The sequence below is a fragment of the Nyctereutes procyonoides genome, unplaced genomic scaffold (genome assembly GCF_905146905.1).
Source record: "Nyctereutes procyonoides isolate TBG_1078 unplaced genomic scaffold, NYPRO_anot_genome, whole genome shotgun sequence".
NCBI classification, from domain to species: domain Eukaryota; kingdom Metazoa; phylum Chordata; class Mammalia; order Carnivora; family Canidae; genus Nyctereutes; species Nyctereutes procyonoides.
The window spans coordinates 7,230,785-7,252,111 of NW_026575131.1; the positions used below are offsets into that span (position 1 = coordinate 7,230,785).

General features: G+C 48.0%; 1 protein-coding gene and 1 long non-coding RNA gene across 2 annotated transcripts in view; one reads left to right on the forward strand and one right to left on the reverse strand.

The window, feature by feature from the left end:
• Window positions 1–15,752, reverse strand: part of HRH1 (histamine receptor H1) — a 76,878-nt gene extending 61,126 nt beyond the window's left edge. Inside the window, exon 1 of the mRNA XM_055343640.1 lies at window positions 15,688–15,752. The gene's annotated coding sequence lies outside the window, so the exon portion shown is untranslated. The remainder of the gene's footprint in view (window positions 1–15,687) is intronic.
• A 267-nt stretch (window positions 15,753–16,019) lies between these two features.
• The window catches only part of LOC129521339 (uncharacterized), a 49,169-nt gene continuing 43,861 nt past the window's right edge, over window positions 16,020–21,327 (forward strand). The window contains exon 1 of the long non-coding RNA XR_008666798.1: window positions 16,020–16,071. This is a non-coding gene — a long non-coding RNA (uncharacterized LOC129521339). The remainder of the gene's footprint in view (window positions 16,072–21,327) is intronic.

The following is a 21,327-nucleotide window of genomic DNA, read 5'->3' on the forward strand; positions in this document are numbered from 1 at the left end:
CATCTCATCACGTCTACACTATACCCTGGTCTAGCCCACCACCACCCCTTGCCTGAATGATGGCATTAGCCTCCCTGAAGTCATTTTGCTACCACTCTTCTCTTCCTTTAGTATATCATCCACACAGCAGCCAGGGTGATGCTTTTTATCACACATTTGATCATGTCATTGGAAGTTCCCAGTACTTTCTGAACGAAAGCCAGGTCCTCACAATTGCCAAGAAGGCCTTACATGCCTGGCCCCGTGACTTTGACTTGATCCCCTATGTTTGCCCTTGCATACTCTGCTCTAGCTACTCAGGCCTCCTCCCTCTTTCTAGAATATTCCAAACCACCTCCAGCCCAGGGCCTTGCTGTTTCCTCTGCCCAGAATGCTCTTCCCTCAGATATAAGCATGCTTCAGCTCCTTACTTGATTCAAATGCCACCCTTCTAAATGGATACCCTTCATTCTCCCACTCTGCTTATCACTTACTGCTCTTCAAAGTGTTGCCTTTTATATTCATTTGTTGATTTATTTTTTGCCTGTCCTCCCACTAGAGCATAAGCGCTAAGGCAGCACCTTTTGTCTCATTCATCCCTGTATCTTAGCATCCAGAACAGTCCCTGACAGTCATTCATGAGTTATCTGTACAGTGGCCTGGGGCAAAGTTTCTGGACACTGAAATACTGGCTAACTGAACTATAAGATTGTTTCTTGAACCAGAATGTGCAATATCCAGAGCAGCTTCAGTTGGTAGAAGTTGGGGACAAACATCAAAAGCCATGAGGTCCCAGAAACAATGACACAACAGATGTCATGGGCTAGCAGAATCCAGAAAGCAGGACATAGGCTCCACCTGGACAGGCATCGTTGTCTGCTTTGTTCTGCTGAGCATCCCAAGTGCCTAGAGGAGGGCCTAGTACACAGTAAGTGCTCAATAAATGTTTGTTGATGAATGAAAGGTACAGTAAATCAAAAATAAGAATCAGTTGGCATCAGCAAGAAGAGCCAAAGCTGAGGAGCAGGTTGCTGAGGCCCTCATTGGATGTCCCTGTCCTAGGGATGGGAGCAGAGGACACTGCTGCAGGGGCAGGAAAAGCTAATGAGTCTCCAGGGGATCCAAACAACCCTCAAGGTCCTCGTGGGACCTGGCAACATGGTGGTGACACTATTTTTTGTCTTCCTCCCATCTCGCTATATGCAGACAATAAACCCCAGGGTGCAACTCTGGTCGTTATAACCCCAAATAATCTGCTAATGGGAAAGCCTTCCTGGAAGAGGTATCATAGAAGGGGGAACTCAGAATGAGCATTCCCCTGACTCCTTTCCCTTCTTGCTTTATTTGAATAGCTGTATTGAGATATAATTTACAAACCATAAAATTCACTCACTTTGTTATATGTACTTACCACAATAAAGAATTCCCACAATAAAGAATAAAGAATTCACTTGTTTTAAGGGTAGAATTCAGAGGGAACTTAGGGCTTGAGTGGGCAGGGGAAGTGGGAGGTATGGTGGCAGCAAAGCCATGGTGATGAGGAGGCACAAGGAGCATCTGGGGAAGGGTGAGTTGTCCAGTATGGATGGGGCCAGTGTGCAAAGTGCTCATGGACAGAACTCTGGCTTGGAGTTCAGATTTGATGTGGGAAGTCTTAGAAAGAGAATAGTCTGCACAAACCCAGCAATGGCCCCCATGGAGGCCACAAGACCTGGGTTCTAGATCCAGCTCTGTCATTACAGGAGGTGTGACCCGGGGGCAGTCCCCCTCCCTCTGTCAGGCCCATGTCCTCCTGTGAGGGAGAGACCCCTGCACCTCTAACTTCCCCTAGACAATGTGGTAAGAACAGGCGTTGGGAGCCAGATCTGGCTTGGAACCCCAGTCCTTCCACTTTTTTGTCTGTGTGATCCTGGGCTCCTCATCATTAAGATAGGGACAACAGTCCTGACCTCCGGAGGCTATTTAGAGGGCCAAATGAAGTGACAAATATAAAGCACTCAGCATGTCAGACACATAGTAGATGCTCAGTGTGTACCATTATTCGCAGTGCCCTGTGTTAGGTGATGCCAATGAGATGTGTGAGGGCAATACTGTAAAATAACAAGCATAGAACTTGAGATCTGCTCCCAACTGCAGTGCTTTCAAAGTAACATTTAGTGTGCAGATACACACAGAGCTCTGTGTCTGGGATGAAAGGGTGTAAGATACATTCACCAGGAAAACGCCTGGTTTCCCCTAGCGACCAAGGACGCAGAAAGCCCTCAGTGCTCAGAACTGGCAGGGTGAGCTCGCTGTTAGGGAACTCAGCACTGACCAGGCAACCTGGGTGTCCAAATGCCTGTAACTCGCTCAAGCTCCCTGCCTCAATCCCCAGGGCCAAATGTTCATTTGAGTTTTCTTCCCTACTTGCCTGGGCGCTTTTTCTGCTTGTAACAGAAAGAAAACGGTGAAATCTCTTGGTATCAATGAGCTCTCCATTAACCCTGGGTTTAATTTTGTGACTTATTCCTGCTACCTAGCCTGGAACTCACACACCTAGAAAGATCCACTTTTTAACTCTAGAGGGGGATGAAATAAATGGAGGAATGTAACCTGGGATACCAAGTGAAGAGTCAGGATTGCGTTATGTGGAGCAATTTCTAAAATGTTTTAGGGGCAGCCCCAGTGGCTTAGTGGTTTAGCGCCGCCTTCAGCCCAGGGTGTGATCCTGGAGACCCGGGATTGAGTCCCACATCGGGCTCCCCGCACAGGGCCTGCTTCTCCCTCTGCCTGTGTCTCTGCCTCGCTCTCTCTCTCTCTAATAAATAAATAAAATCTTAAAAAAAAAACATCTAAAATGTTTTAGGCAACTACCTAGGGCTTGATGGCACTAGGAAAAAAATGTCAGAGGATCTCAGTTCAAATGCCAGGCTGGCTAAACTAGCTGTGCTATCTTGGGCGAGCCACTTAGCCTCTCTGAGCCTCCCTTAGGGTTGCACTTTCCTGCCTGAGAACCTCACATCCCATTCCACTGCTCCCTGGCCAGCACTTGTCTTCTCCACCACCCTGTAAAGGCAGTGGGCTTAGCTGTCCATCCACTGCAGTGTCCCCAGCACACGGTAGGGGCACGATCCCCACAGACTCCAATTCCTGCTTTACCTTCCCATACCTCTCCTGCTGAACCTAGGCAACACTACCTGTTTGGGTTTGGCAAGGATTCCATTCAACCCCAAGAACTTAAATGAGAACTTTTTCTTTTGCAGGAACTCTGTTCAAAAGACCGATGTCCCCATCTGACCCAGGAGTGAACTGCAAAGGCTGCTTCTGTTCTGGGCTTGATACAAGAACTCCATGAAGGAAGCAGAGTCACATAGATGGTTCGGTTAAGTAGAGAAGGTATAAATCCTCTGCTCCCACAAAAACCAGAGTGATTTATACTAGGGTCCAGATATCAGAATGCCCAACACAATCTACATCTATAGCCCTACATGGCAGGGGAAAGTAGGCATGGAGGAGCAAAGAGCTTATCTTTGTGGGCAAGAAGGTTTTAGAAAAGAGAGAAAACATAACTTTCCGTACCTTGAGAGGTTCACAGTCTGCAGGTGGAAAGAGAAAGGTAAGCCACGTGTTTATTTTACATTAGGCTGAACACACGGCATCACAGAAGCACCTCAGCTAGTCTGGGGGATCGGGGTATGAGTGACAGGAGGGCATCATGCCCCTCCATAGATCACTTCCTTCTCCATGCCCACCCTTATTACATCTACTTTCCTTTTGTTTACACAGGACATTTCTTGTGTTCCCTTCCTAACTTCCTACCTTCAGTACTTTCTGTCACCCCGTGATCACACTCTACGATGTGTCTGGACCCGCCTGGTTGCTCTTCTCAGTGTGCCTTCCTTCCCACCTGTGCGTGCCTTTGCTCACGCTCTTCTCTCTGCCTAAAAGGCCTTCCTCTACACCTCCACTGACTGAAACCTTATGTTTCAAAGCCCTGCTCGCATTCATTCATTCACCCATCCATTCATTCAACAAACACTTTCTGAGCGCTTACTATGCCCCCTACACTGTGATGGGTACCAGGGATCTCATGAGGAAGCAGCCACAGCCTGTATCCTTGGACCACTTACAGCCTTGAGGAGACAGAAGGCTACAATAAGGGGGTAATATGTGTGGTAGATGTAAGACCAGGAGTGCTGTGAGTCCAGAGAGGAGTCCTAGCCTAGCCCTTAAGTGGGATTGGTGGAGGGGTCTAGGGGAGGAAGGAGATGTTTAGGGAAGCTTCCTAGAAGAGGATATTTCTTTCTTTCTTTTTAAGAGATTTTATTTATTCATGAGAGACACAGAGAGAGAGGCAGAGACACAGGCAGAGGGAGAAGCAGGCTCCCTGCAGGGAGCCTGATGTGGGACTTGATCCCAGGACCCTGAGATCATGACCTGAGCCAAAGGCAGATGTTCAACCCCTGAGCCACCCGGGCACCCAAAGAGGAGACTTCTAATCTGAGTTCTGAAGAATGGGATGAAAAGAGAGAGAGGCGCATTTAAATGTATATAAACATATACAGTTATGGCCATGATGATGACCGGCATTTACTGAGCGCTGCTAGGAGCCAAGCACTGGGCTAAGCCCCTTTAGCCCTTTCAACCCTCTGGGAGTGAGCACTGTTGCCATTCCCATTGTTCAGATAAGTCTGAGGCACAGAGACATTAAGAGCTTGGCCCTGGTCACACAGCTATCAAGAGGCAGAGCTGGGGTGCAAAGCCAGCATGGCTCCAGAGCCCATGCTTGTGACTACTACACTGTCCCATCCTATGCTGTCACAGCTATCCTTCCACGTCCTCTTTTCACTTACTGGTATGTTTACCATGGACATCTCATGTTGTGATACTGGGGTTTCAATCTATTTAATGGCTACAGAGGATGTGACTGGATATTGAGCAGGGAAGTAACATGCTCAGATTTGTGCCTGGCAAAGAGCCCTCAGCATGTGTGTGGGGCGGGGGCGGGGTGGGGGGGGCGGACAGCAGGGTGCTGGAGGGGTTCCTGGGGAGGGAGAGCAAAGCCTAATGGCCATGATGATGCAATAGGGAGGCTGCAGAGGGGGCTGGGCTCCAGGCTGCAATAGGGAGGCTGCAGAGGGTGCTGGGCTCCAGGAGGAACAGGACAGGACAGTGGTACAGAACTGTCAATACTGGGGGAGGGAGAAAATGTGGGAGGGAGTGGGTAGGACCCTCTTACAGACCCAGGCATCTTTTCCCTTGACCCCAACCTCACCCCTGTGTATTTTCACTCATTCTCTTCCAGCATGGTCCAGCCAGCATTTCCAATTAAGAGTGAGTGATCATCAGTTTCAGTTCCGCTGAGATGTGCAGATGTGGTCCTATGGAATTAATTCTTCACATAATCTCTGCCTGGAAGGATCATGTCTTTTCTACCCAAAATGTGAAACACAAGCAGAAAAATCCACAAGTTACCCAAGGGCACTGCTTTAACACTCCCCTCAAGTAATGCCCCAACAGACTCCCCACACTCAACTATCTGCCTGTCCTAAAACACCCGTTCCAGGGCAGTCCAGGTGGCTCAGCAGTTTAGTGCCACCTTCAGCCCAGGGCGTGATCCTGGAGACCCGGGATTGAGTCCCACGTTGGGCTCCCTGCATGGGGCCTGCTTCTCCCTCTGCCTCTGCCTCTGTCTCTGCCTCTCTCTCTCTCTCTGTCTCTGTGTTTCTCATGAATAATAATGAATAAATGAATAAATAAATAAAATCTTAAAAAAAGAGCACCTGTTCCAAAAGTGTCAGTCTGTCCCTTCTCCTCACTGCCACCACCCTCTGATCTGAGTGACCATCCTTTCTCATCTGGATGACTACAAGAGCCTCCTTACTGGTCTCTCCAGTTCTGCACAAGTGTGAGTTAGTCAACATCTCAGACCTCAATTTTCTTATCTATAAAATGTGCACACTAATTCTTATCTCGTAAGACTGTTGAGACTGTAAGGACATAATAAATAGGAAGCCCTGGCTTCCTGTGCTTTTTTTTTTTTTTTTCTTTTTTTCCTGTGCTTTCTTAATAGATGGCAGCTCCTTTCCTTGGTCAGCTGGATGGGAAGGCTCAGAAGGGTCATGGCTCTCTTTTTTTTTTTTTAAGATTTTATTTATTTATTCATGAGAGACACGGCGGGGAGGGGCAGAGACACAGGCAGAGGGAGAAGCAGGCTCCATGCAAGGAGCCCAATGTGGGACTCCATCCCAGGACTCCAGGATCACGCCCTGGGCTGAAGGTGGTGCTAAACTGCTGAGCTACCGAGGCTGCCCTCTCCTTCTTTCATAGTCCACTGGTATACATAATGAGCAGGCGTCAGAGGCCTACCTCTCTGGCTCTCCCTACCTCTCTGGAGGCTTCTTGTCCTATTTCCTTCTTCATGTTTCCTTCCAGGTAATGGGGCTTTACTAGCTTCATACCCCTGGCCTCTTTCCACCTCCTTGTTTGCTCATCCCCTGGGTCTGTGCTGGATGCCACAGGTTTAGGAGTAAGTTTAAGAGATGAAATAGGCAAGTATTACTCATCCCCTTCTCTGCTTCTCCTAGAATCCAGCCTGCCTGCAGGGAGCACGTATCTGACTCTGCTCCCCATCAGGAAGGAGAAGGGGCTGTGCCCAGGCAGGCATGGACACCGTCCAATTCCGGCCTTCAGCCCAGCCCACACCCCTGCTCCAGGGTTACAACAATCAGTGCTAACATGTCATCCTCCAGCTGTCCAGGTGGGCAGAACTCTCAGTGGGCCAGAACTCAGGCCAGGCAAAGGAGTGCTATATATTGGCCCCTTCCAGTCCCAACAGGAGAGAACAGCGGGAAAATCTCTGCCCTCTGTTTCTGACTTATTAATGGAGCTTCCCGGGGCCTCTGTCAAGCCTCTGTCAAGCCTGGTGTTGGGTGCTGGAAGAATTAATCAATAAATAACTGACAAATATTGACTGCATTCCTGATACAACCATGAAAAGAACTTTGTTCAGTGTTTCTTACTATTATTGAAATGCCTAAAAGCATTTTTAGGTGTGTGAATGCAACAAAGTACCAGGTACATTTGCCATCTTGGTGGTGTTCACTGCCATCTGCATGATCAGGGCAGGCCCCTAGCTTTAAGGCTCTAGCTGTGATCTTACTTTCTTCAACCAATAAGTTTTTAGGGCACACCTGCTAGGTGCCAGTGCTAAGTAATGCAGTCACTGCAGGTATAGCAATAAACCAGGCAGATGACATCCTGACAGCCGTAGGGCTGGAAGTCTGACGGAGGCTATGAAGAAAATTAATGCAGTGGAACCAGATTGGAGTTGGGGATAGGTAGCCAAACCAGGGTGGTCGGGTAAGGCCTCTCCACAGAGGGGACAGCTGAGTCCTTGGTGATGAGAAGATCAGATACTGTAAGTATGAGAAGAGGCTCTCCATAATGCTTTGAGAATTATTATTATTCCCCTCTTACAAATATGGAAACTGAGGCCAGGGATGTTACAATGCTTCCTCTGAGGCCAAAGAGGTAAATATTGATGTGAAACCCTTACTACTGCCACCAAATCTACTACTACTAATGACCACTTCACTACCACTTCACTTCCATGACCCCTCTACTTCAGTGAAGGGGCATTTAGCACGCCCTCAAGGAGCTTGCAGTCTAATCTGAGAAAGTATCTTCACACTGAAAACACTAATCACACAAGGAGGGTCAGAAATTGATGCACAGGATTAACACAATTTCAACTTTTAAAACTCAGTTGGGTTTATTTTGGAACATGAAAAAATGACTCCCAATTTCTTAGGGGAAAAGAAGTCCATATAATATATTTATTTACTAATTAGTTTATTTTACAAACATTTATGAGTTGCTAGATTCTATGGTAAATCCTTTTCAAAAACTTATTCTTTTTCTTTTTAAAGATTTTATTTATTTATTTGAGAGAGAGACAGAGACAACAAGCAAGAGCATGAGTGAGAGTGGGGGAAGGAGAAGCAGGCTCTCCACGGAGCAGAGAGCCCATCCCAGGGCTCGATCCCAGGACCCTGAGATCATGACCTTAACTGACGGAGCCACCTTGGTGCCCCCAAACATGAATTCTTTTTAATTTCATGACTTACTTATTACTCGCAGCAATGCCATAAGTTAATATAGTCACCAACCCCAGTTTATAGTTGAGGGGATCAAAGGAAAAATAGGTGGGAGATGTGCCCTGGACATACTCTGGCAAGTGGTGGAGCCAGAATCCAAACCTATGTCATCTGGCCCTGGAATCTTTGCTCTGACCATAAACTGAATTTATGAGTGCCACTTATACTATATTTACATATACAACATTTTCTCTCTTTTTGTCTCACATGAGCTTGTTTTGTTCTGGGGAGCTCATGGGAGGTACATTAAAAAGTCTGGGGAGCTCATGGGAGGCACATTAAAAAGCTAGACCGGGCGGCCTGGGTGGCTCAGCAGTTTGGCGCTGCATTCAGCCCGGGGCGTGATCCTGGAGACCCGGGATCGAGTCCCATGTTGGGCTCCCTGCAGGTAGCCTGCTTCTCCCTCTGCCTGTGTCTCTGCCTCTCTCTGTTATCGCTCATGAATAAATAAATCTTTAAACTTTTTTTAAAAAAATAATTAAAAAAAAAAAAGCTAGACCACCGTACTCCAGGGAGGCTGAAACCAGATCCACCAGAGGCCCATGTTAGGCACACTGGGCCTAGATTCACCATTCAGGCAGTTAGGCGCCAAGGACAGAGGAAAGAAAGTGATTCTCAGCCCAAGATCAACAGTCATATTGGCAGATGTTCCAGACCACGTGTGTGGGCTGGCGATGGACTGTGTTTCACGTAGGTCAGGGCGAGGGACAGCAGGATGGATTTATTTAATGATGATTTTTCTCCAGGGACAGAGAAAAGCCAGCTAGTAAATAAACAAAGTTCTCAGAGAGAATAAGCCAAGCAAAAATTGCCTAGAAAAGTTTAAAAGAAGGGGGAAAAAAGAAAAAAAAAAGACAAAGGAAGCAGACGTCTTTGCCAGCTATTAAAACATACCGTACATAGATAATCATCAAAGCAGTGTGGTGTGGTCCCTGCCCCTCACCTTCACCTGCACTATGACCAGCTGCCATCTGCCCTTTGTTTTCTGCCATGATCCTGTCAATGGGTCGGCCACTAGAATCAGCAGAAAGCTCAACACCAAAACAGATAGCCTGGAAAGAGACCGGTTCCTAATGACATGATTTCCAGGTCATACACCCCTGATGCCCAAGATTGGAAGCCATATGAATGGTGTCCTCTGGAGTTGCACAATGCTGCACCTCTGCCTCTGATATACAGAGGGCCTTAGGGTCTGATATAGGTGGCATACAGCTGAGGAAGGGAAGAAAGGTGCCATAAACAGGATGGGAGCAATTAGTTAAATATGTGACAAGCGAGTTAAGTCACACCTTTATCTCACACCCAAACTCAAATAGCTTACAGAAGGACAATTTAATGTGAAATATGAAACCACTCAAATAATGACAACCAAAAACCTTGTTTTCCTAACATGAATAATGGGGATAACAGTCACTACCCTATAGCACTGGTATGAGGATTAAGAGAGATGATCCAAATTAGCACAGTGCCTTGGTGCTTCAGTAAAAGAAGATTGAGGGAAGGTGTGGCTGAGAAGTTTGCCCAAATCTAGCTACCCCAGAGGGATAAGGGGATGGGGGAATCAGCAGGAGGGAAGTGGTCCCAGGTCTCAATCTGGGGATTCCAGACAAACTGGTATCACAGAGACAGAAAGCCTCTCCTACCAACTAGAAGATGAATGGTCCATGGAAGCAGGTCCCTCCAGCTGTGGGCACCAGGGAATAATAATTCACTGTGAGGACTCTGTCTGCAGCCATGGCAATTTTAGAGGTAGGAAGACACTGAAGCAGAGCTCACAGTCATTAGAGTCTCACCCTGGACTGAGCTCCCTTCATCCAGGGTCCAAGGTTGCAAAAACTTTACCTAGTGACCTAGGCCGGGCTCTCTCCACAGCACTCATGAAAGCTGGGGTTCATAGTCCCTGAACCTCTACCTGAGGCAGCCTGAGCCTCTCACTGTTAAGAAGTTCCACTTTGGACAGAGCTGAAACCAGCTGTCTTCTTCACCTTTCTCTTTAGTTTCTACCCTCTGGATCCTCACTGGTGAGTTTACCAACATTCCACAAGAGAAACACCCAGCTTGCACAATCTCTTCTAGAGAACTGAAGAAGTGGGAACACTGCCCACCTCATTTCATGAGGCCAGCATAACCTTGATACCAAAGCCTGACAAGTAAGCACCAGAAAGAAAAATCACCAGTGGATCTCCCTCATGAAAACATAATGTGAAAGTCCTCAACAAGGTGAGCAGAAAGAGTCCAGCAATAAATATACTACAGGATGACCCAAGTTGGGTTGATTCCAGAAGTGTAAAAGTCAGTGTGTTCACCATGTTAACAGATTGAAAAAGAAAAATCATGTAACTATCTGAGCAGATAAAGAAAAAAACATGTCCATTTATAACAAAAGAAAAGAAGAAAAGAAAGAAAAAAAAACCCAAACACATGGCAAAATGGGATTAGAAAGGAACTTCCTTTATCTACCAAGACCCTGGACTAAACATACCTGTCAAATGTGGACAGCTACTCCATAAGAACTACAAAAGGCAAGATGCCCACTGTCCCCGAAGTCTTAGGGCTGTCAGGCAAGTTAAAACAGAAAAGAAAAAAGAAAAGAAAAGAAAAGAATAGAAAAGAAAAGAAAAACTGAAAGGGTTGAAAAATAAGAAAAATATTCTACAATTCTATTAACATTGTTTCCAAAAGAATCTACAAATACATTTTTTTTAAATTAGCAAGAGAGCTTAGCAAGATTTCTGGATACAAAATCAATATACAAAACAAGAACACATTTTTCCAAAATGTAACCAAGAAAACATTAACTTAAAAATACACAAAGGCATATATATAATTTATAATAGAATGCAAAATATCAAATAACTAGGAATATATCTAACAAAAGAGGTGCAAGACCACAAAGGGAAAATTAGGACACTATACCATGAGAAACTAAAGATATCTGAAATGATGAAGAGAGATACCATGTTCATGGAAGACTAAATACTGCACCTTCCAGCCCCCATTGGGGGCAACAGAGGGCTCAGTCATATTAAGCAGCAGATCAGAGCAAACTGTCATATATTCTACTTCCTGCTGCTTCTGGACATCCTACGAACCCCTCTGAACCTGTTTCCTCATCTGTAAAACAGAAGTAGTCATTCTGTCTAGTTGTTAGGGGGGGTCAATGAACATGAAAGCACTCTGTAGAGTGCTGTATAAATACAGGGATCCTTATAGCCTGTATTATTGCCTCTTGTTGGTCTGAGTGTGAGGAAAAAGTTCTCCATAGACTCTGCTCATCAACTTATCATCAAAGGCATTGCGGAGTATTTATTCTGCGCGTAACATTTCCTCATTCAGTACTCAAGCAACCCACAAGGTGGGTGCTATATTAACTCCATTTTACAGATGAGAAGGCTGAGGCTTGATCAAGCAACTTGTCATTCATATATCCAATTCTTCATTCACTGGATATTCATGAACCCCTTCTATGCACTAGGAGCTGTGAATATCGTGGTGAATTAAGATAGGCATGGACCCCGCTCGATCAAAACTGATAGTTTAGCTGGGAAGATGGCCAATAGTCATGCTACAACTAATGAACTGGAAGAACCAAGATTCAAACTCTAACTGAACTCAAGCCAGAGTCTACACTTTTAGCTACTACCTGAAGGTGTCTTCCTCAACCTCCTCTACTCCATTCTCTCTGTTGCAATGTAGTGATTTCTAACATCCATTCTGCTGGCAGAGTAAAATTTCAAAGGGCCTTGCCATGCAAACTGCTACACAAATTGAGAGCTGTCAGCTTCGATCCCAGCCCACGTGATCCTCGTGCATTATCACTGGAGAATTAGAGCCGGGAAGATGAATGCATAAAAGAGAAAAGGCACCCTGGAACCCCCCCCCCCCAAACGGCATCAGCAGTATTGTTCCCAACGAGTGTGTGCCTGAGTCCTCTGTCACCATTAATGGCAGAAGTGAGTCACTTATAAATAAGATACGGGAGCTTTATTATAATTACATCCTGAGATTCAGAAATGCTCAGCATCACTGTGAAAGGGAGGGCAGCAGGTGACTGGGGCTTGAATGATCCTCTGCCAGGTACATCTTTCAGATAAAACGTCTTGGATCAGGAGCAATTACAACTAATGCTCGGCCTGAATGCTAATGAGACTTACTTACAATTGCATGTAATTCTTTGCCATTTATACTATCTACTTTTTCCCTTCTTTTCTCTGCTTTTCCATCTTGCCATTGATCCTTGGAACCAGACACTGGGAAATATGATTAGTGGCCATTTTGCAGATGAAAAGACTGGCCCAAGGTCACTCAGCTCAAAGCACTGGGGTTGTAACCCTGAGCTTTTTTTTTTTTTTTTCTTAACCTCACCATCCTGTCTTAAAGGATTTTCAGAACTCTGCATGTGTCCACTCACTTGAAAGGTGCACAAAATATCTCAAGTTAGTAGGACAATCTGAAAGGCAGCTCGAGTGGTATGTTGGGGCCTTTGCCTTGGTGAGGGCAGGACACCTTATGAAATAAATTTCTTTTTTTTAAAAAAAGATTTTATTTATTTATTTATTCATGACAGACACAGAGAGAGGGAGAGGCAGAGACACAGGCAGAGGAAGAAGCAGGCTCCATGCAGGGAGCCTGATGTGGGACTCGATGCCGGGACCCCCAGGATCACGCCCTGGGCCAAAGGCAGATGCTCAACCACTGAGCCACCCAGGGATTCCCTGAAATGAATTTCAAACCTACCCTCTGCCATCCTACAACCACCAAGAGGCCCATGCTTGGAACTGAGAAATGATCATGAAGAGAGAACCTAGCTGAAAGATAGAAAGAATCCTTTTCTTACCCATAGAAAGGTCAGAAAACTGTCCCAAACCCATGGCCCATGAAGCCAAGCCAAAGTACGGAGTTCAAGCTACAGTGTGAAGGAATGTGGTTCAGGATAATAATAACTGTGGTGATGCTCAGCATTTGCTGAGCACCTAGCAGGATGCCAGAAGTTTCACTAAGTCTGCCGCAAGATAGCGGGTGTTAGGCTATTTAAAGCTTCTACACTTAAGACATCTGGGACACACACTTATGTCTCCCACTCGACAGATGAGAAAGCCCAGAGGCTTGCACTGGTGAGGCAGCTTGCAGAAGGCAGAGCCAAGATGCAAATTTGGCCCTGTTGGACAATCATGACAACTAATGTTTAAATAGCACTTTTACGTATTACTTGCATCATTTAAAGCCTTCATGCATATAAACACAATTCTTTCAGCAACCTAGTGAGGAAGGTTCTATGAATCTTCCTATTCTAGAAATGAGGGAACTGAGGAACAGAGAGGCATAGCAACTGGCCCAAGGCCACAGAGCTCATAAAGAGCATTGGAATTTGAACCAGTTCCAGAATCCACACTTTTGCTCTCTTTGCTATCCCTCCTCTGTGTTATCGAAAGGCCACTCCATTTCCACCAGGCACAACTCAGCTGTGAAAAGGAAAATGCAAACATGGAATTCTGAGAGAGTGCAGAGGCAGGAAGTTCCAATACAAGTTCTTCCTCCCTTGGACATTCAGCTGAGAGCCAGGAGGAACCAACCACTCCCAGCTCAGGACTGCCCAATCTCCTCAGGAATGCTGGCTCCTTTGCCGGCAGCTCAAGTCTCCACCCAGCTCTGAAATCATGGACAGGGAGTGCTGGGCCATCTCTTGCCTTGGAAAGATTCTGCATCACACTTGAAAATGGTGCCAGGCTTTCTCTCTTCTGTCCACAGACTCTCTCCAGGGGAAATACGTCTTGATAAAGCCAGGCAGCCTCAGACAGCCTTGGGCTCATATAAGGGTCTAGCAAGGCCTCAATCTTATTAGCATATTTATCTGGGGATTCCTGTGAATGATAACCCACTCAGCAGGAGGCCTCCTGCAGGACACCCATCAGAGAAAAGGGAGAGTGGTGCACAGGCATCAGAGACCCTATTCTTTATTTCTGCTGCTGCCAGCCACAAGCAGGAGGGACCTAAGGTCCCAAGTACAGCCTGAGTTTCACTGATAATCTGGAAGGAATCAAGTAAGATTTGTGTTCCATTCTGCCACAGACCAGCTGGGAAACCTCAGGAAGTTACTTGACCTTCCTGAGCCTCACCAGAGTATAGGTTCAATGAGGCTAGTAGTGACAGCGCCTATCTTGTAAGGTTGCTGTGAGAACTAAATGGGATAATGCAGAATGACACTATGATCAGTCCTCTATCTCTCCCTCTCCTGGTGCATGCTGGTCCCTGGCTGCCAAGAATGGGGATATGTCAGACCCCCAACTCCTCTCTCTTTCACGTTCTGGAGATACACTCCATCTGTGCTCCACTCACAAGGGCCTATGCCCCCCCCCCCCCCACACACACACACATCAAGGAACGAGCTACCTCAGCATCTTCCAGCCAGTCTCACATAGTACAACAAGTACTGGTCCCCTCATGTCAGATTCCAAGGCTGAGGTGGGAGCCCCCTGCCGGAGAACAGTGACCCTGCCTGGAGCATCTCTGCACTACCAGCTAGCTGCCAGGCTGAGCGGACACTCGGGGATGAAGGGATTGGTGGTGGTGGTGGGGGGGGGGGGGTTCTGCTTGTGGGACAGGGGGAGTGGGGTAGGAGATGGGTTATCACCCGGAGACAAAAAGTGGCTTCCATAAAGAACTGCTGCGCTCAGCCCCTGCTCCCGAAGTCCTTGGCTCCTTCCAGAAAAATCTAGAGCAACTTCCAGAATTTGATTCCCTCTCACTCTTGCCCTCAAAGAGCAGCCCTGGTGCCCTTCGGCCACCAAAAATCCAGACCCTGGCAGTAATGGCCACCCACTGTTCCAAAGGCTCCTCCGAGGGGTACACGGAGGAGGTGGTCCGACCTTCCTGGGCTTGCAGCCTGGACGCAGGGCTTGATGCTTCCCATCCCGGACCCCTGGTGACGCTGAACCTCGGGCTTGCCCGCGTGCGCTCAAGTGCTTAGGGTCGGGCCATCTGGGGCTCGAAAACCCGGCTCTCTCCTTGACTTGGCTGCCCTCCTGCGCACAACTTTCCTTCCCTAAGTCTCGGTTTCGTCTCCTGTACAATGGGCGCAGCAATACCTGGTTCCTGGCGTTACAGGGAGACTCCCAAGAGGTAATGGATGCCCAGCGCCCGGCACAGGCAACGCGCCCATCGGATGCGCTGGGGCTGCGGGCAGCATCAACCTCGGGGGCGGCTCTGAGAGCGGGGGGCCCGCCCTCGCCGCCCCGCCGCCCGCAGGCAGAAGCTCGGGGCGCGCACCCTGGCGAACCCCGGGGAAGCCACAGGTGACTGCGCGCCGGAACCCAGGGGATCAGGAGGGTGCCGGGCAGCGAGCGAGCCGCGCGGCGGGACCCGCCCCGAGCCGCCGCGGAGCCCGGAGCCCGGAGCCCGGAGCCCGGAGCTCGGCGCCCGGAGCCCGCCCGCCCGCCCCGCGCCGGCCGCCCCGGGGCCCCGCCGCTCCGCAGGGCCGCCCAGACCCCACGGGCCGGCGCCCAGCCTCGCCCGCCGCCGCGGCCCCGCGGCCGCCCCGGCCGAGCCCTGCCCGCGCCCCGCTCTGACTCACCCGCGCCGGCTCCGGGGAAAGTTTGGTGGCGCGGAGGCCCGGCTGCTCGGTGCTCGGTGCTCGGCGGCGGCGGCGGCGGGGGCGGGGGCGGGGGCGGGGGCGGCGGGGGAGGAGCGGCGCCGAGGGGGGCCCGCCGGGAAGGGGGGCGGGGGCCGGGCCCGCCGGCTGCAGCGCCCCCGCCTCCCGCTCGCCGCTCCCGGGCCGCCCCACGCCGGGAGGGGGCGCGAGAGGGCGCGACACGCTCTGGCCTCGGGCTCCTCGTGCCTGGACACCCAGAAGGGACAGGCGGTCGGAACCGAGGGAGCGAGAGAAGGCAGAGGGGTCAGAGCCCTGGCGAGAACGCGCCGCCGCCCACGCTCACCTGAGTGTGGGCGACGGAAATAGGTGAGTCCAGATAAAGAAGGCGAGGTAGAAAGTCAGACGGGGGTGATGTCTGGCACAGCCAACCACAGACGGAGCGACAGACAAAGACGCATGGTGGTACCCCACCTCCACCTACCCCGGGAGCGCCCAGCATACCAACAGACGGACAGAGCCAGCCAGACAGACAAACACTAAGACTGCCGGATAGGGACCCTGCCCGAGAGGTTTCCTGGGGAACTGGAGACACCTCCAAGGTCTGGAATGTCAACCCCCCCCGCCCCCCATTTCTCCGTAGCCCCCTCCAGGTGAGCTCACGTTCCACATTACAGTGTGTTTCCATTAGCATCCTGCGCTAGTTGAACCTAGCCGCGTGGCCCAGGGAGGTTGCCAGGGTGAGTGAGGGCAGGGGGGTGGTTCTTCCGCAGGCCCCGGGAGCCTCCGCCCCGGGCTCTGGCAGCCTGAGAATCCTTCCCGGCTGCCTTCAGTTCCAAAGCCAGGGAAGAGAGGCAAAGTGTTCTTTGCTCAGTGTGAGGAAAACTCCATCTGAACCTCATGGCAGTTGTGACCTCAGATCTTATCTCCAGGCTTCAGAAAGAGACACTCAAGTTCAGAGGGCAAGAAAGGTATTGAGGAGGAAAGAACCCTGTGTTGACGATGTGTGTGGGGAGTATGGGTTTGGGGCATGGTGGGGCTTTTAGCTTCCTTTGAGTAGAAGGTAAATTCCACTGAGTCGTTGTGGGGTCACATGGAGCTAGTTTGAGGCTCAGCTTCACAAGATACGCATGGGATGTGGTATCTTTCTGGCCTTTCCGCCTCAATGTGCAAAATGAGGGTAATGAAAACAGCGGTCATGGTGCCCTGTACTCGTCTAAGTGCTACAGGTGTTTATTCACTTAATCCTCGCGACACCCTGAGTAAGTGGGAACTATTGTTATTCCTATTTCACAGAGGAGAAAACTGAGGTCCAGAGAGGTTAAATAACTTGCTCAAGGTCACACAGCTAGTATAGAGGAGGACTGAGTATCCACCCAACCTTGTAGCAACCTGGCTACAAGGTGCAAGGTCATCTTGGCTGTGCTGTAATGTTCATCTCACTGCAGCTGCTGGAAAGTCCCATGAAGTCTTTTACATAAAGGACTTAGCAAGTGCTGAAGTGGTGGCTCATAGACTGCTGAGCCTTTCTTCAAGGTGGGGATTAAAGGGCTGATGATGATGCCCAGAGATAGGAGACTTTGGGCTCAAGATAGCCAACAAGCCATGTTACTGACTTTCACGAATCCAAGAGGCAAGGGATTCCCCGTTTGTTCCTCTGACCAGACCTCTGTTGATTAGCCTACCCCCCAACTGGGACTCACTCTGCATCCACAGTGATCCCCTTTCCATTCCCTGGTGATTCTCCAGGGCCTCCATATTTTTATACTTTACCAGATGGATGCCATTTTGGAATTGAGCTAGCCCTTGGGGGAGCGACTGTTATAAACTCTAAGGGAAATGCAGTCTACCCCCTATAGCTGTGGGGCTGATGGGAGCAAGAGGTTGGGTGGGGGCGCTTAGAAATGGCTGGGTCCACTGCCATCCCGTCTCATTTCTGCAGTTCCTCATAAAGCTTGATTATTTGGAATCCCTCTCCAAGGTTTTACTTCCTGGGCTGGTTTTAGGCCTGCTAAGCACATAGTGGTCACCATTTTTAGAAACTTCAGAATTTTAGAAACAGCACGTCAGACATTATTTGAAGCCCCTGGGGAGCACAGTATGTGTTGCTTTGTCGTATAATTTGGAACTGACGTATCATAACATAGGCCGCATCCTGGTTGTGTGGGATGGAGGTGGGTAACCAACTTACTAATAACATACAGGCAGCAGGAGAAAAATAACAGTAAGCCCTTTGTCATACTTACCATGTGCCAGGCTCTAAGCGCATTAGACATAATGCACTACACCTGCTCCACACAACAATCCTGCCAGCAAGATACTATTAATTTCCTATTTCACAGATGGGAAGAGTGAGGCGAAAATTGGGGAAGAGACTGGTTCAGAGTCTAGTAAGTCATTCCAAGATCAGACTAGGTTAGGAAGCAGTTGAACCAGGCCTGGAACCTGGATTGGCCCGGCTTCACAAGCTTGCCCCTACTTCCGTGCTTTGTGCTTTGTGGAAGGAAGCTAGGAAAGGGGGACTGTCTGAGCCCCTGAGCAGAGATTAGAGGTAGAGATTAAGAAACGGTAGATGAAAAAATCTGCTCTACCACTTGTTAGTTCAGGGCTTACTTTGCTTCTCTGATCTTCAACGACCTCATCCATTAAATGAGAGTGATAACACCTGCATCATATCTAGGATTTTAATGATGATTCTTTTGGTTGCAGGGCACATAAACCCAATTATAACCAGGTTCAGCCAAAAAGAGTTATGAACTGAAAAGTTTTGGATCCAGACCATAGTGCATACCAGGAGCTCAACAGAAGTCGTCATGAATCTCTCTCCCTTTGTGTCTTGACTCTGTTTTATTAGCAGGCGGGGTCTTTCTGCAGGGAAGCAGAAATAGCCAATTAAGCAAACTCAAGGCAAAGAGATCACTTCCCAATACTTCCAGCAAAAATCCCAGGGTTGATCTCCATTGGCCTGGATTGGGTCACATGCTGAACCCATTACAACTGCTCTGATTGGCTAAGCCTGAGTTACATGCCTATGGCAAGTGTCAGGGAGTGGGGTCAGCCCCTCCTAAGTGACAGGGACTAGGAGTACTGGAGGGGATGGGTCCCTAAAAGAAAGTCAGGGTGCTATTAACAGAATAATGGGGCATTGGTGCTAGACAGGCCCAGATGTCCAGTTACTAAGGAGCCATTGTTAGGATTAATACGCGCATGTGTGTAAAGTGCTTGGCTGTGGTGGGTGCTCAGAACCTGAGATCTCTCTCGTGGGAAACATGTTTCATGGCTTGCCAAATCCAGACCAACTGCTTCCTTGGTCACATGGGGAAACTAAGAAGGTCCAGAGAGGGGAATGGACCAGGTGACCCAGCTGACCAGTCAGAGCCCAGTCATAGTACCCATGCCCTGGGGCACTTGGGTGGCTCAGTGGTTGAGCATCTTCCTTCAGCTCAAGTCATGATCCCGGGGGGGTCATGGGATGGAGTTCTGCATCCGCTCCCCGCAGGGAGCCTGCTTCTCCCTATGCCTCTGTCTCTGCTTCTCTCTGTGTGTCTCTCATGAATAAATAAATTAAATCTTTTTTAAAAATTAAAAAAAAAATCCATGTCCCTTGAACTGAAACAAATTCTAGTTAAAGTCTTAGCTGAGAAATTTTAGGTCTGTCACTAATCAAAGGAGTATTCTTTGCATTAGCACAGGGAACACTGGAAATCACAAAGTCCTTAAGACCCAGAGGAAATGAATACTACTTATGTTGGACTCCCAGACTGAGCAACAAGCAATGGACTGGTAGACATAGGCAGAGTGCCCAGTCCAACTCCCCACCCAGGACTCAGCCATTTCCTCTGGGGACTCTGTACTCTGGGTGCTGAGAATTCCAAGTGGTCATGTTTCAGACAGCTGCCCAAAGAAGGCAAGATGACCCTTCTCTTATTTTATTTCCTGCTCCGTTTGTGAGAACAGATGTTCATCTTTCAGGGCCAAAGTAGGCCAAGTGGCAAGCATGTTATGTGGAATTATTAAAACTGCCCCTTCAACTTTGCCCTGATGCAGTTTCAAAGTTTTTGGCCTTGGGCAGTTAGTGGCTTCTCCACTCTAAATTTAGTTAGATTGGCATGCTGTGAAGCTTATGCATTTAAAGGAAGGTGAGCAAGAATGGCAAATATCAACCTGGAATAAGACCTACCCCTTCCTTCCCCACTTAAGTAAAGTGAGTAGGCTTGGAGTGAACACTGCTGGTGGAAGCGTGAATTGATACAGCCTTCCTGGAGGGCAATTTGGAACCAAATATTGAGGGCTTTAAATATATTCAGCCTATTATTCCACACTCTAACAGTTTTTCCTGAGAAAATAATCATGAATATCACCAGGATATACATAAAGATGTTCATTGGAGGATTGCATGTAAGAGGAAAAGATTGAAAATAATCCAAATGTCTAACTATAGGACTGTTAAGGTCATATTACACATTATGGAAGTATGTGAAAATAGTTTATGACATGAATGTTAAGTTAAAAGAGCAAGTTACAGAAGACTAGGTATGTGTGAACTCATTTTGTGAAAAAAATAAAATATACCTATTTATGATAAAAAACTTAACAGTGGTTATTATATAAGGCATAGTGGGAAGGAGAGAATAGATGCTTTTGGTTTTAACTTATCTATATTTCCTAATATTTCTTTAGTAAATTTGTATTACTTTGGTAATTAGGAATAATGCCCAACTGAGGGGGACACTTGACGGGATGAGCACTGGGTGTTATTCTGTATGTTGGTAAATTGAACACCAATAAAAATTAATTTATTAAAAAAAAAGGAATAATGCCCAATAATTGTTATAAAAGGATGTGTTTGTTTTCCTTTTAGAAAAGCACTTTCATTTATTAAAAGATCACAAATCAGAAGTGAGATTAATTAGTCCTATCTCCCTTTCTCCTCTCTTCTCTTCTCTTCTCCTCTCTCTCTCTCTCTCTCTCTCTCTCTCTCTTTCTCTCTCTTTCTCTCGCTAGGATGTGTGAGAGGAATGGGCGCTGATGGCTGGGAGTAGTAACAACAGCTACAGACCAGGGCAATCCAAGAAGGTTGTACCAGGAGGCTCTACCCATTTGCTGTGTGGCCCTGAGCAAGTCACTCAGCATCTCTGGGCCTCAGTTGCCACATTGTTAAAATGAAGTGTTTGGTTATATTATCTCTGGAGTTCTTTCCAAGGCCAAAACTCTATGTATGAAAAATGTCTGTGAGCTCCAGTGAATCTTCATATATGCTCCCAGAGAACATGTATGGCCTAGAAATGGGTTCAGCATAAATTATTTTTGCCTCTCCAGCCCTGTACGACTACCGAAAACCCTGCTCAGCTTTACTGTTTCTCAGCTTCTGTCTCTCCACCTAGTTACTTAGGAATTGGCAGATTCCAGGGGGAAAGCACATGGAATGCTGGGCTCCCCTCCATGTGTTTCTCTTCACTCTGGGATCTTGATCCTTCAGGTGTTGGCTTCCTGGAGAGCTCTTTGATGCCTTTAGCAGATTTTTATTTTCTTTTTTAACAGTTCTCCCAGCCGGGTTTTCCAGTTGTATATTGAGAGGATTGTTCTCTGCAAGCTAGTTTGTCTTGAGCAGAAGTTCAGTCATAT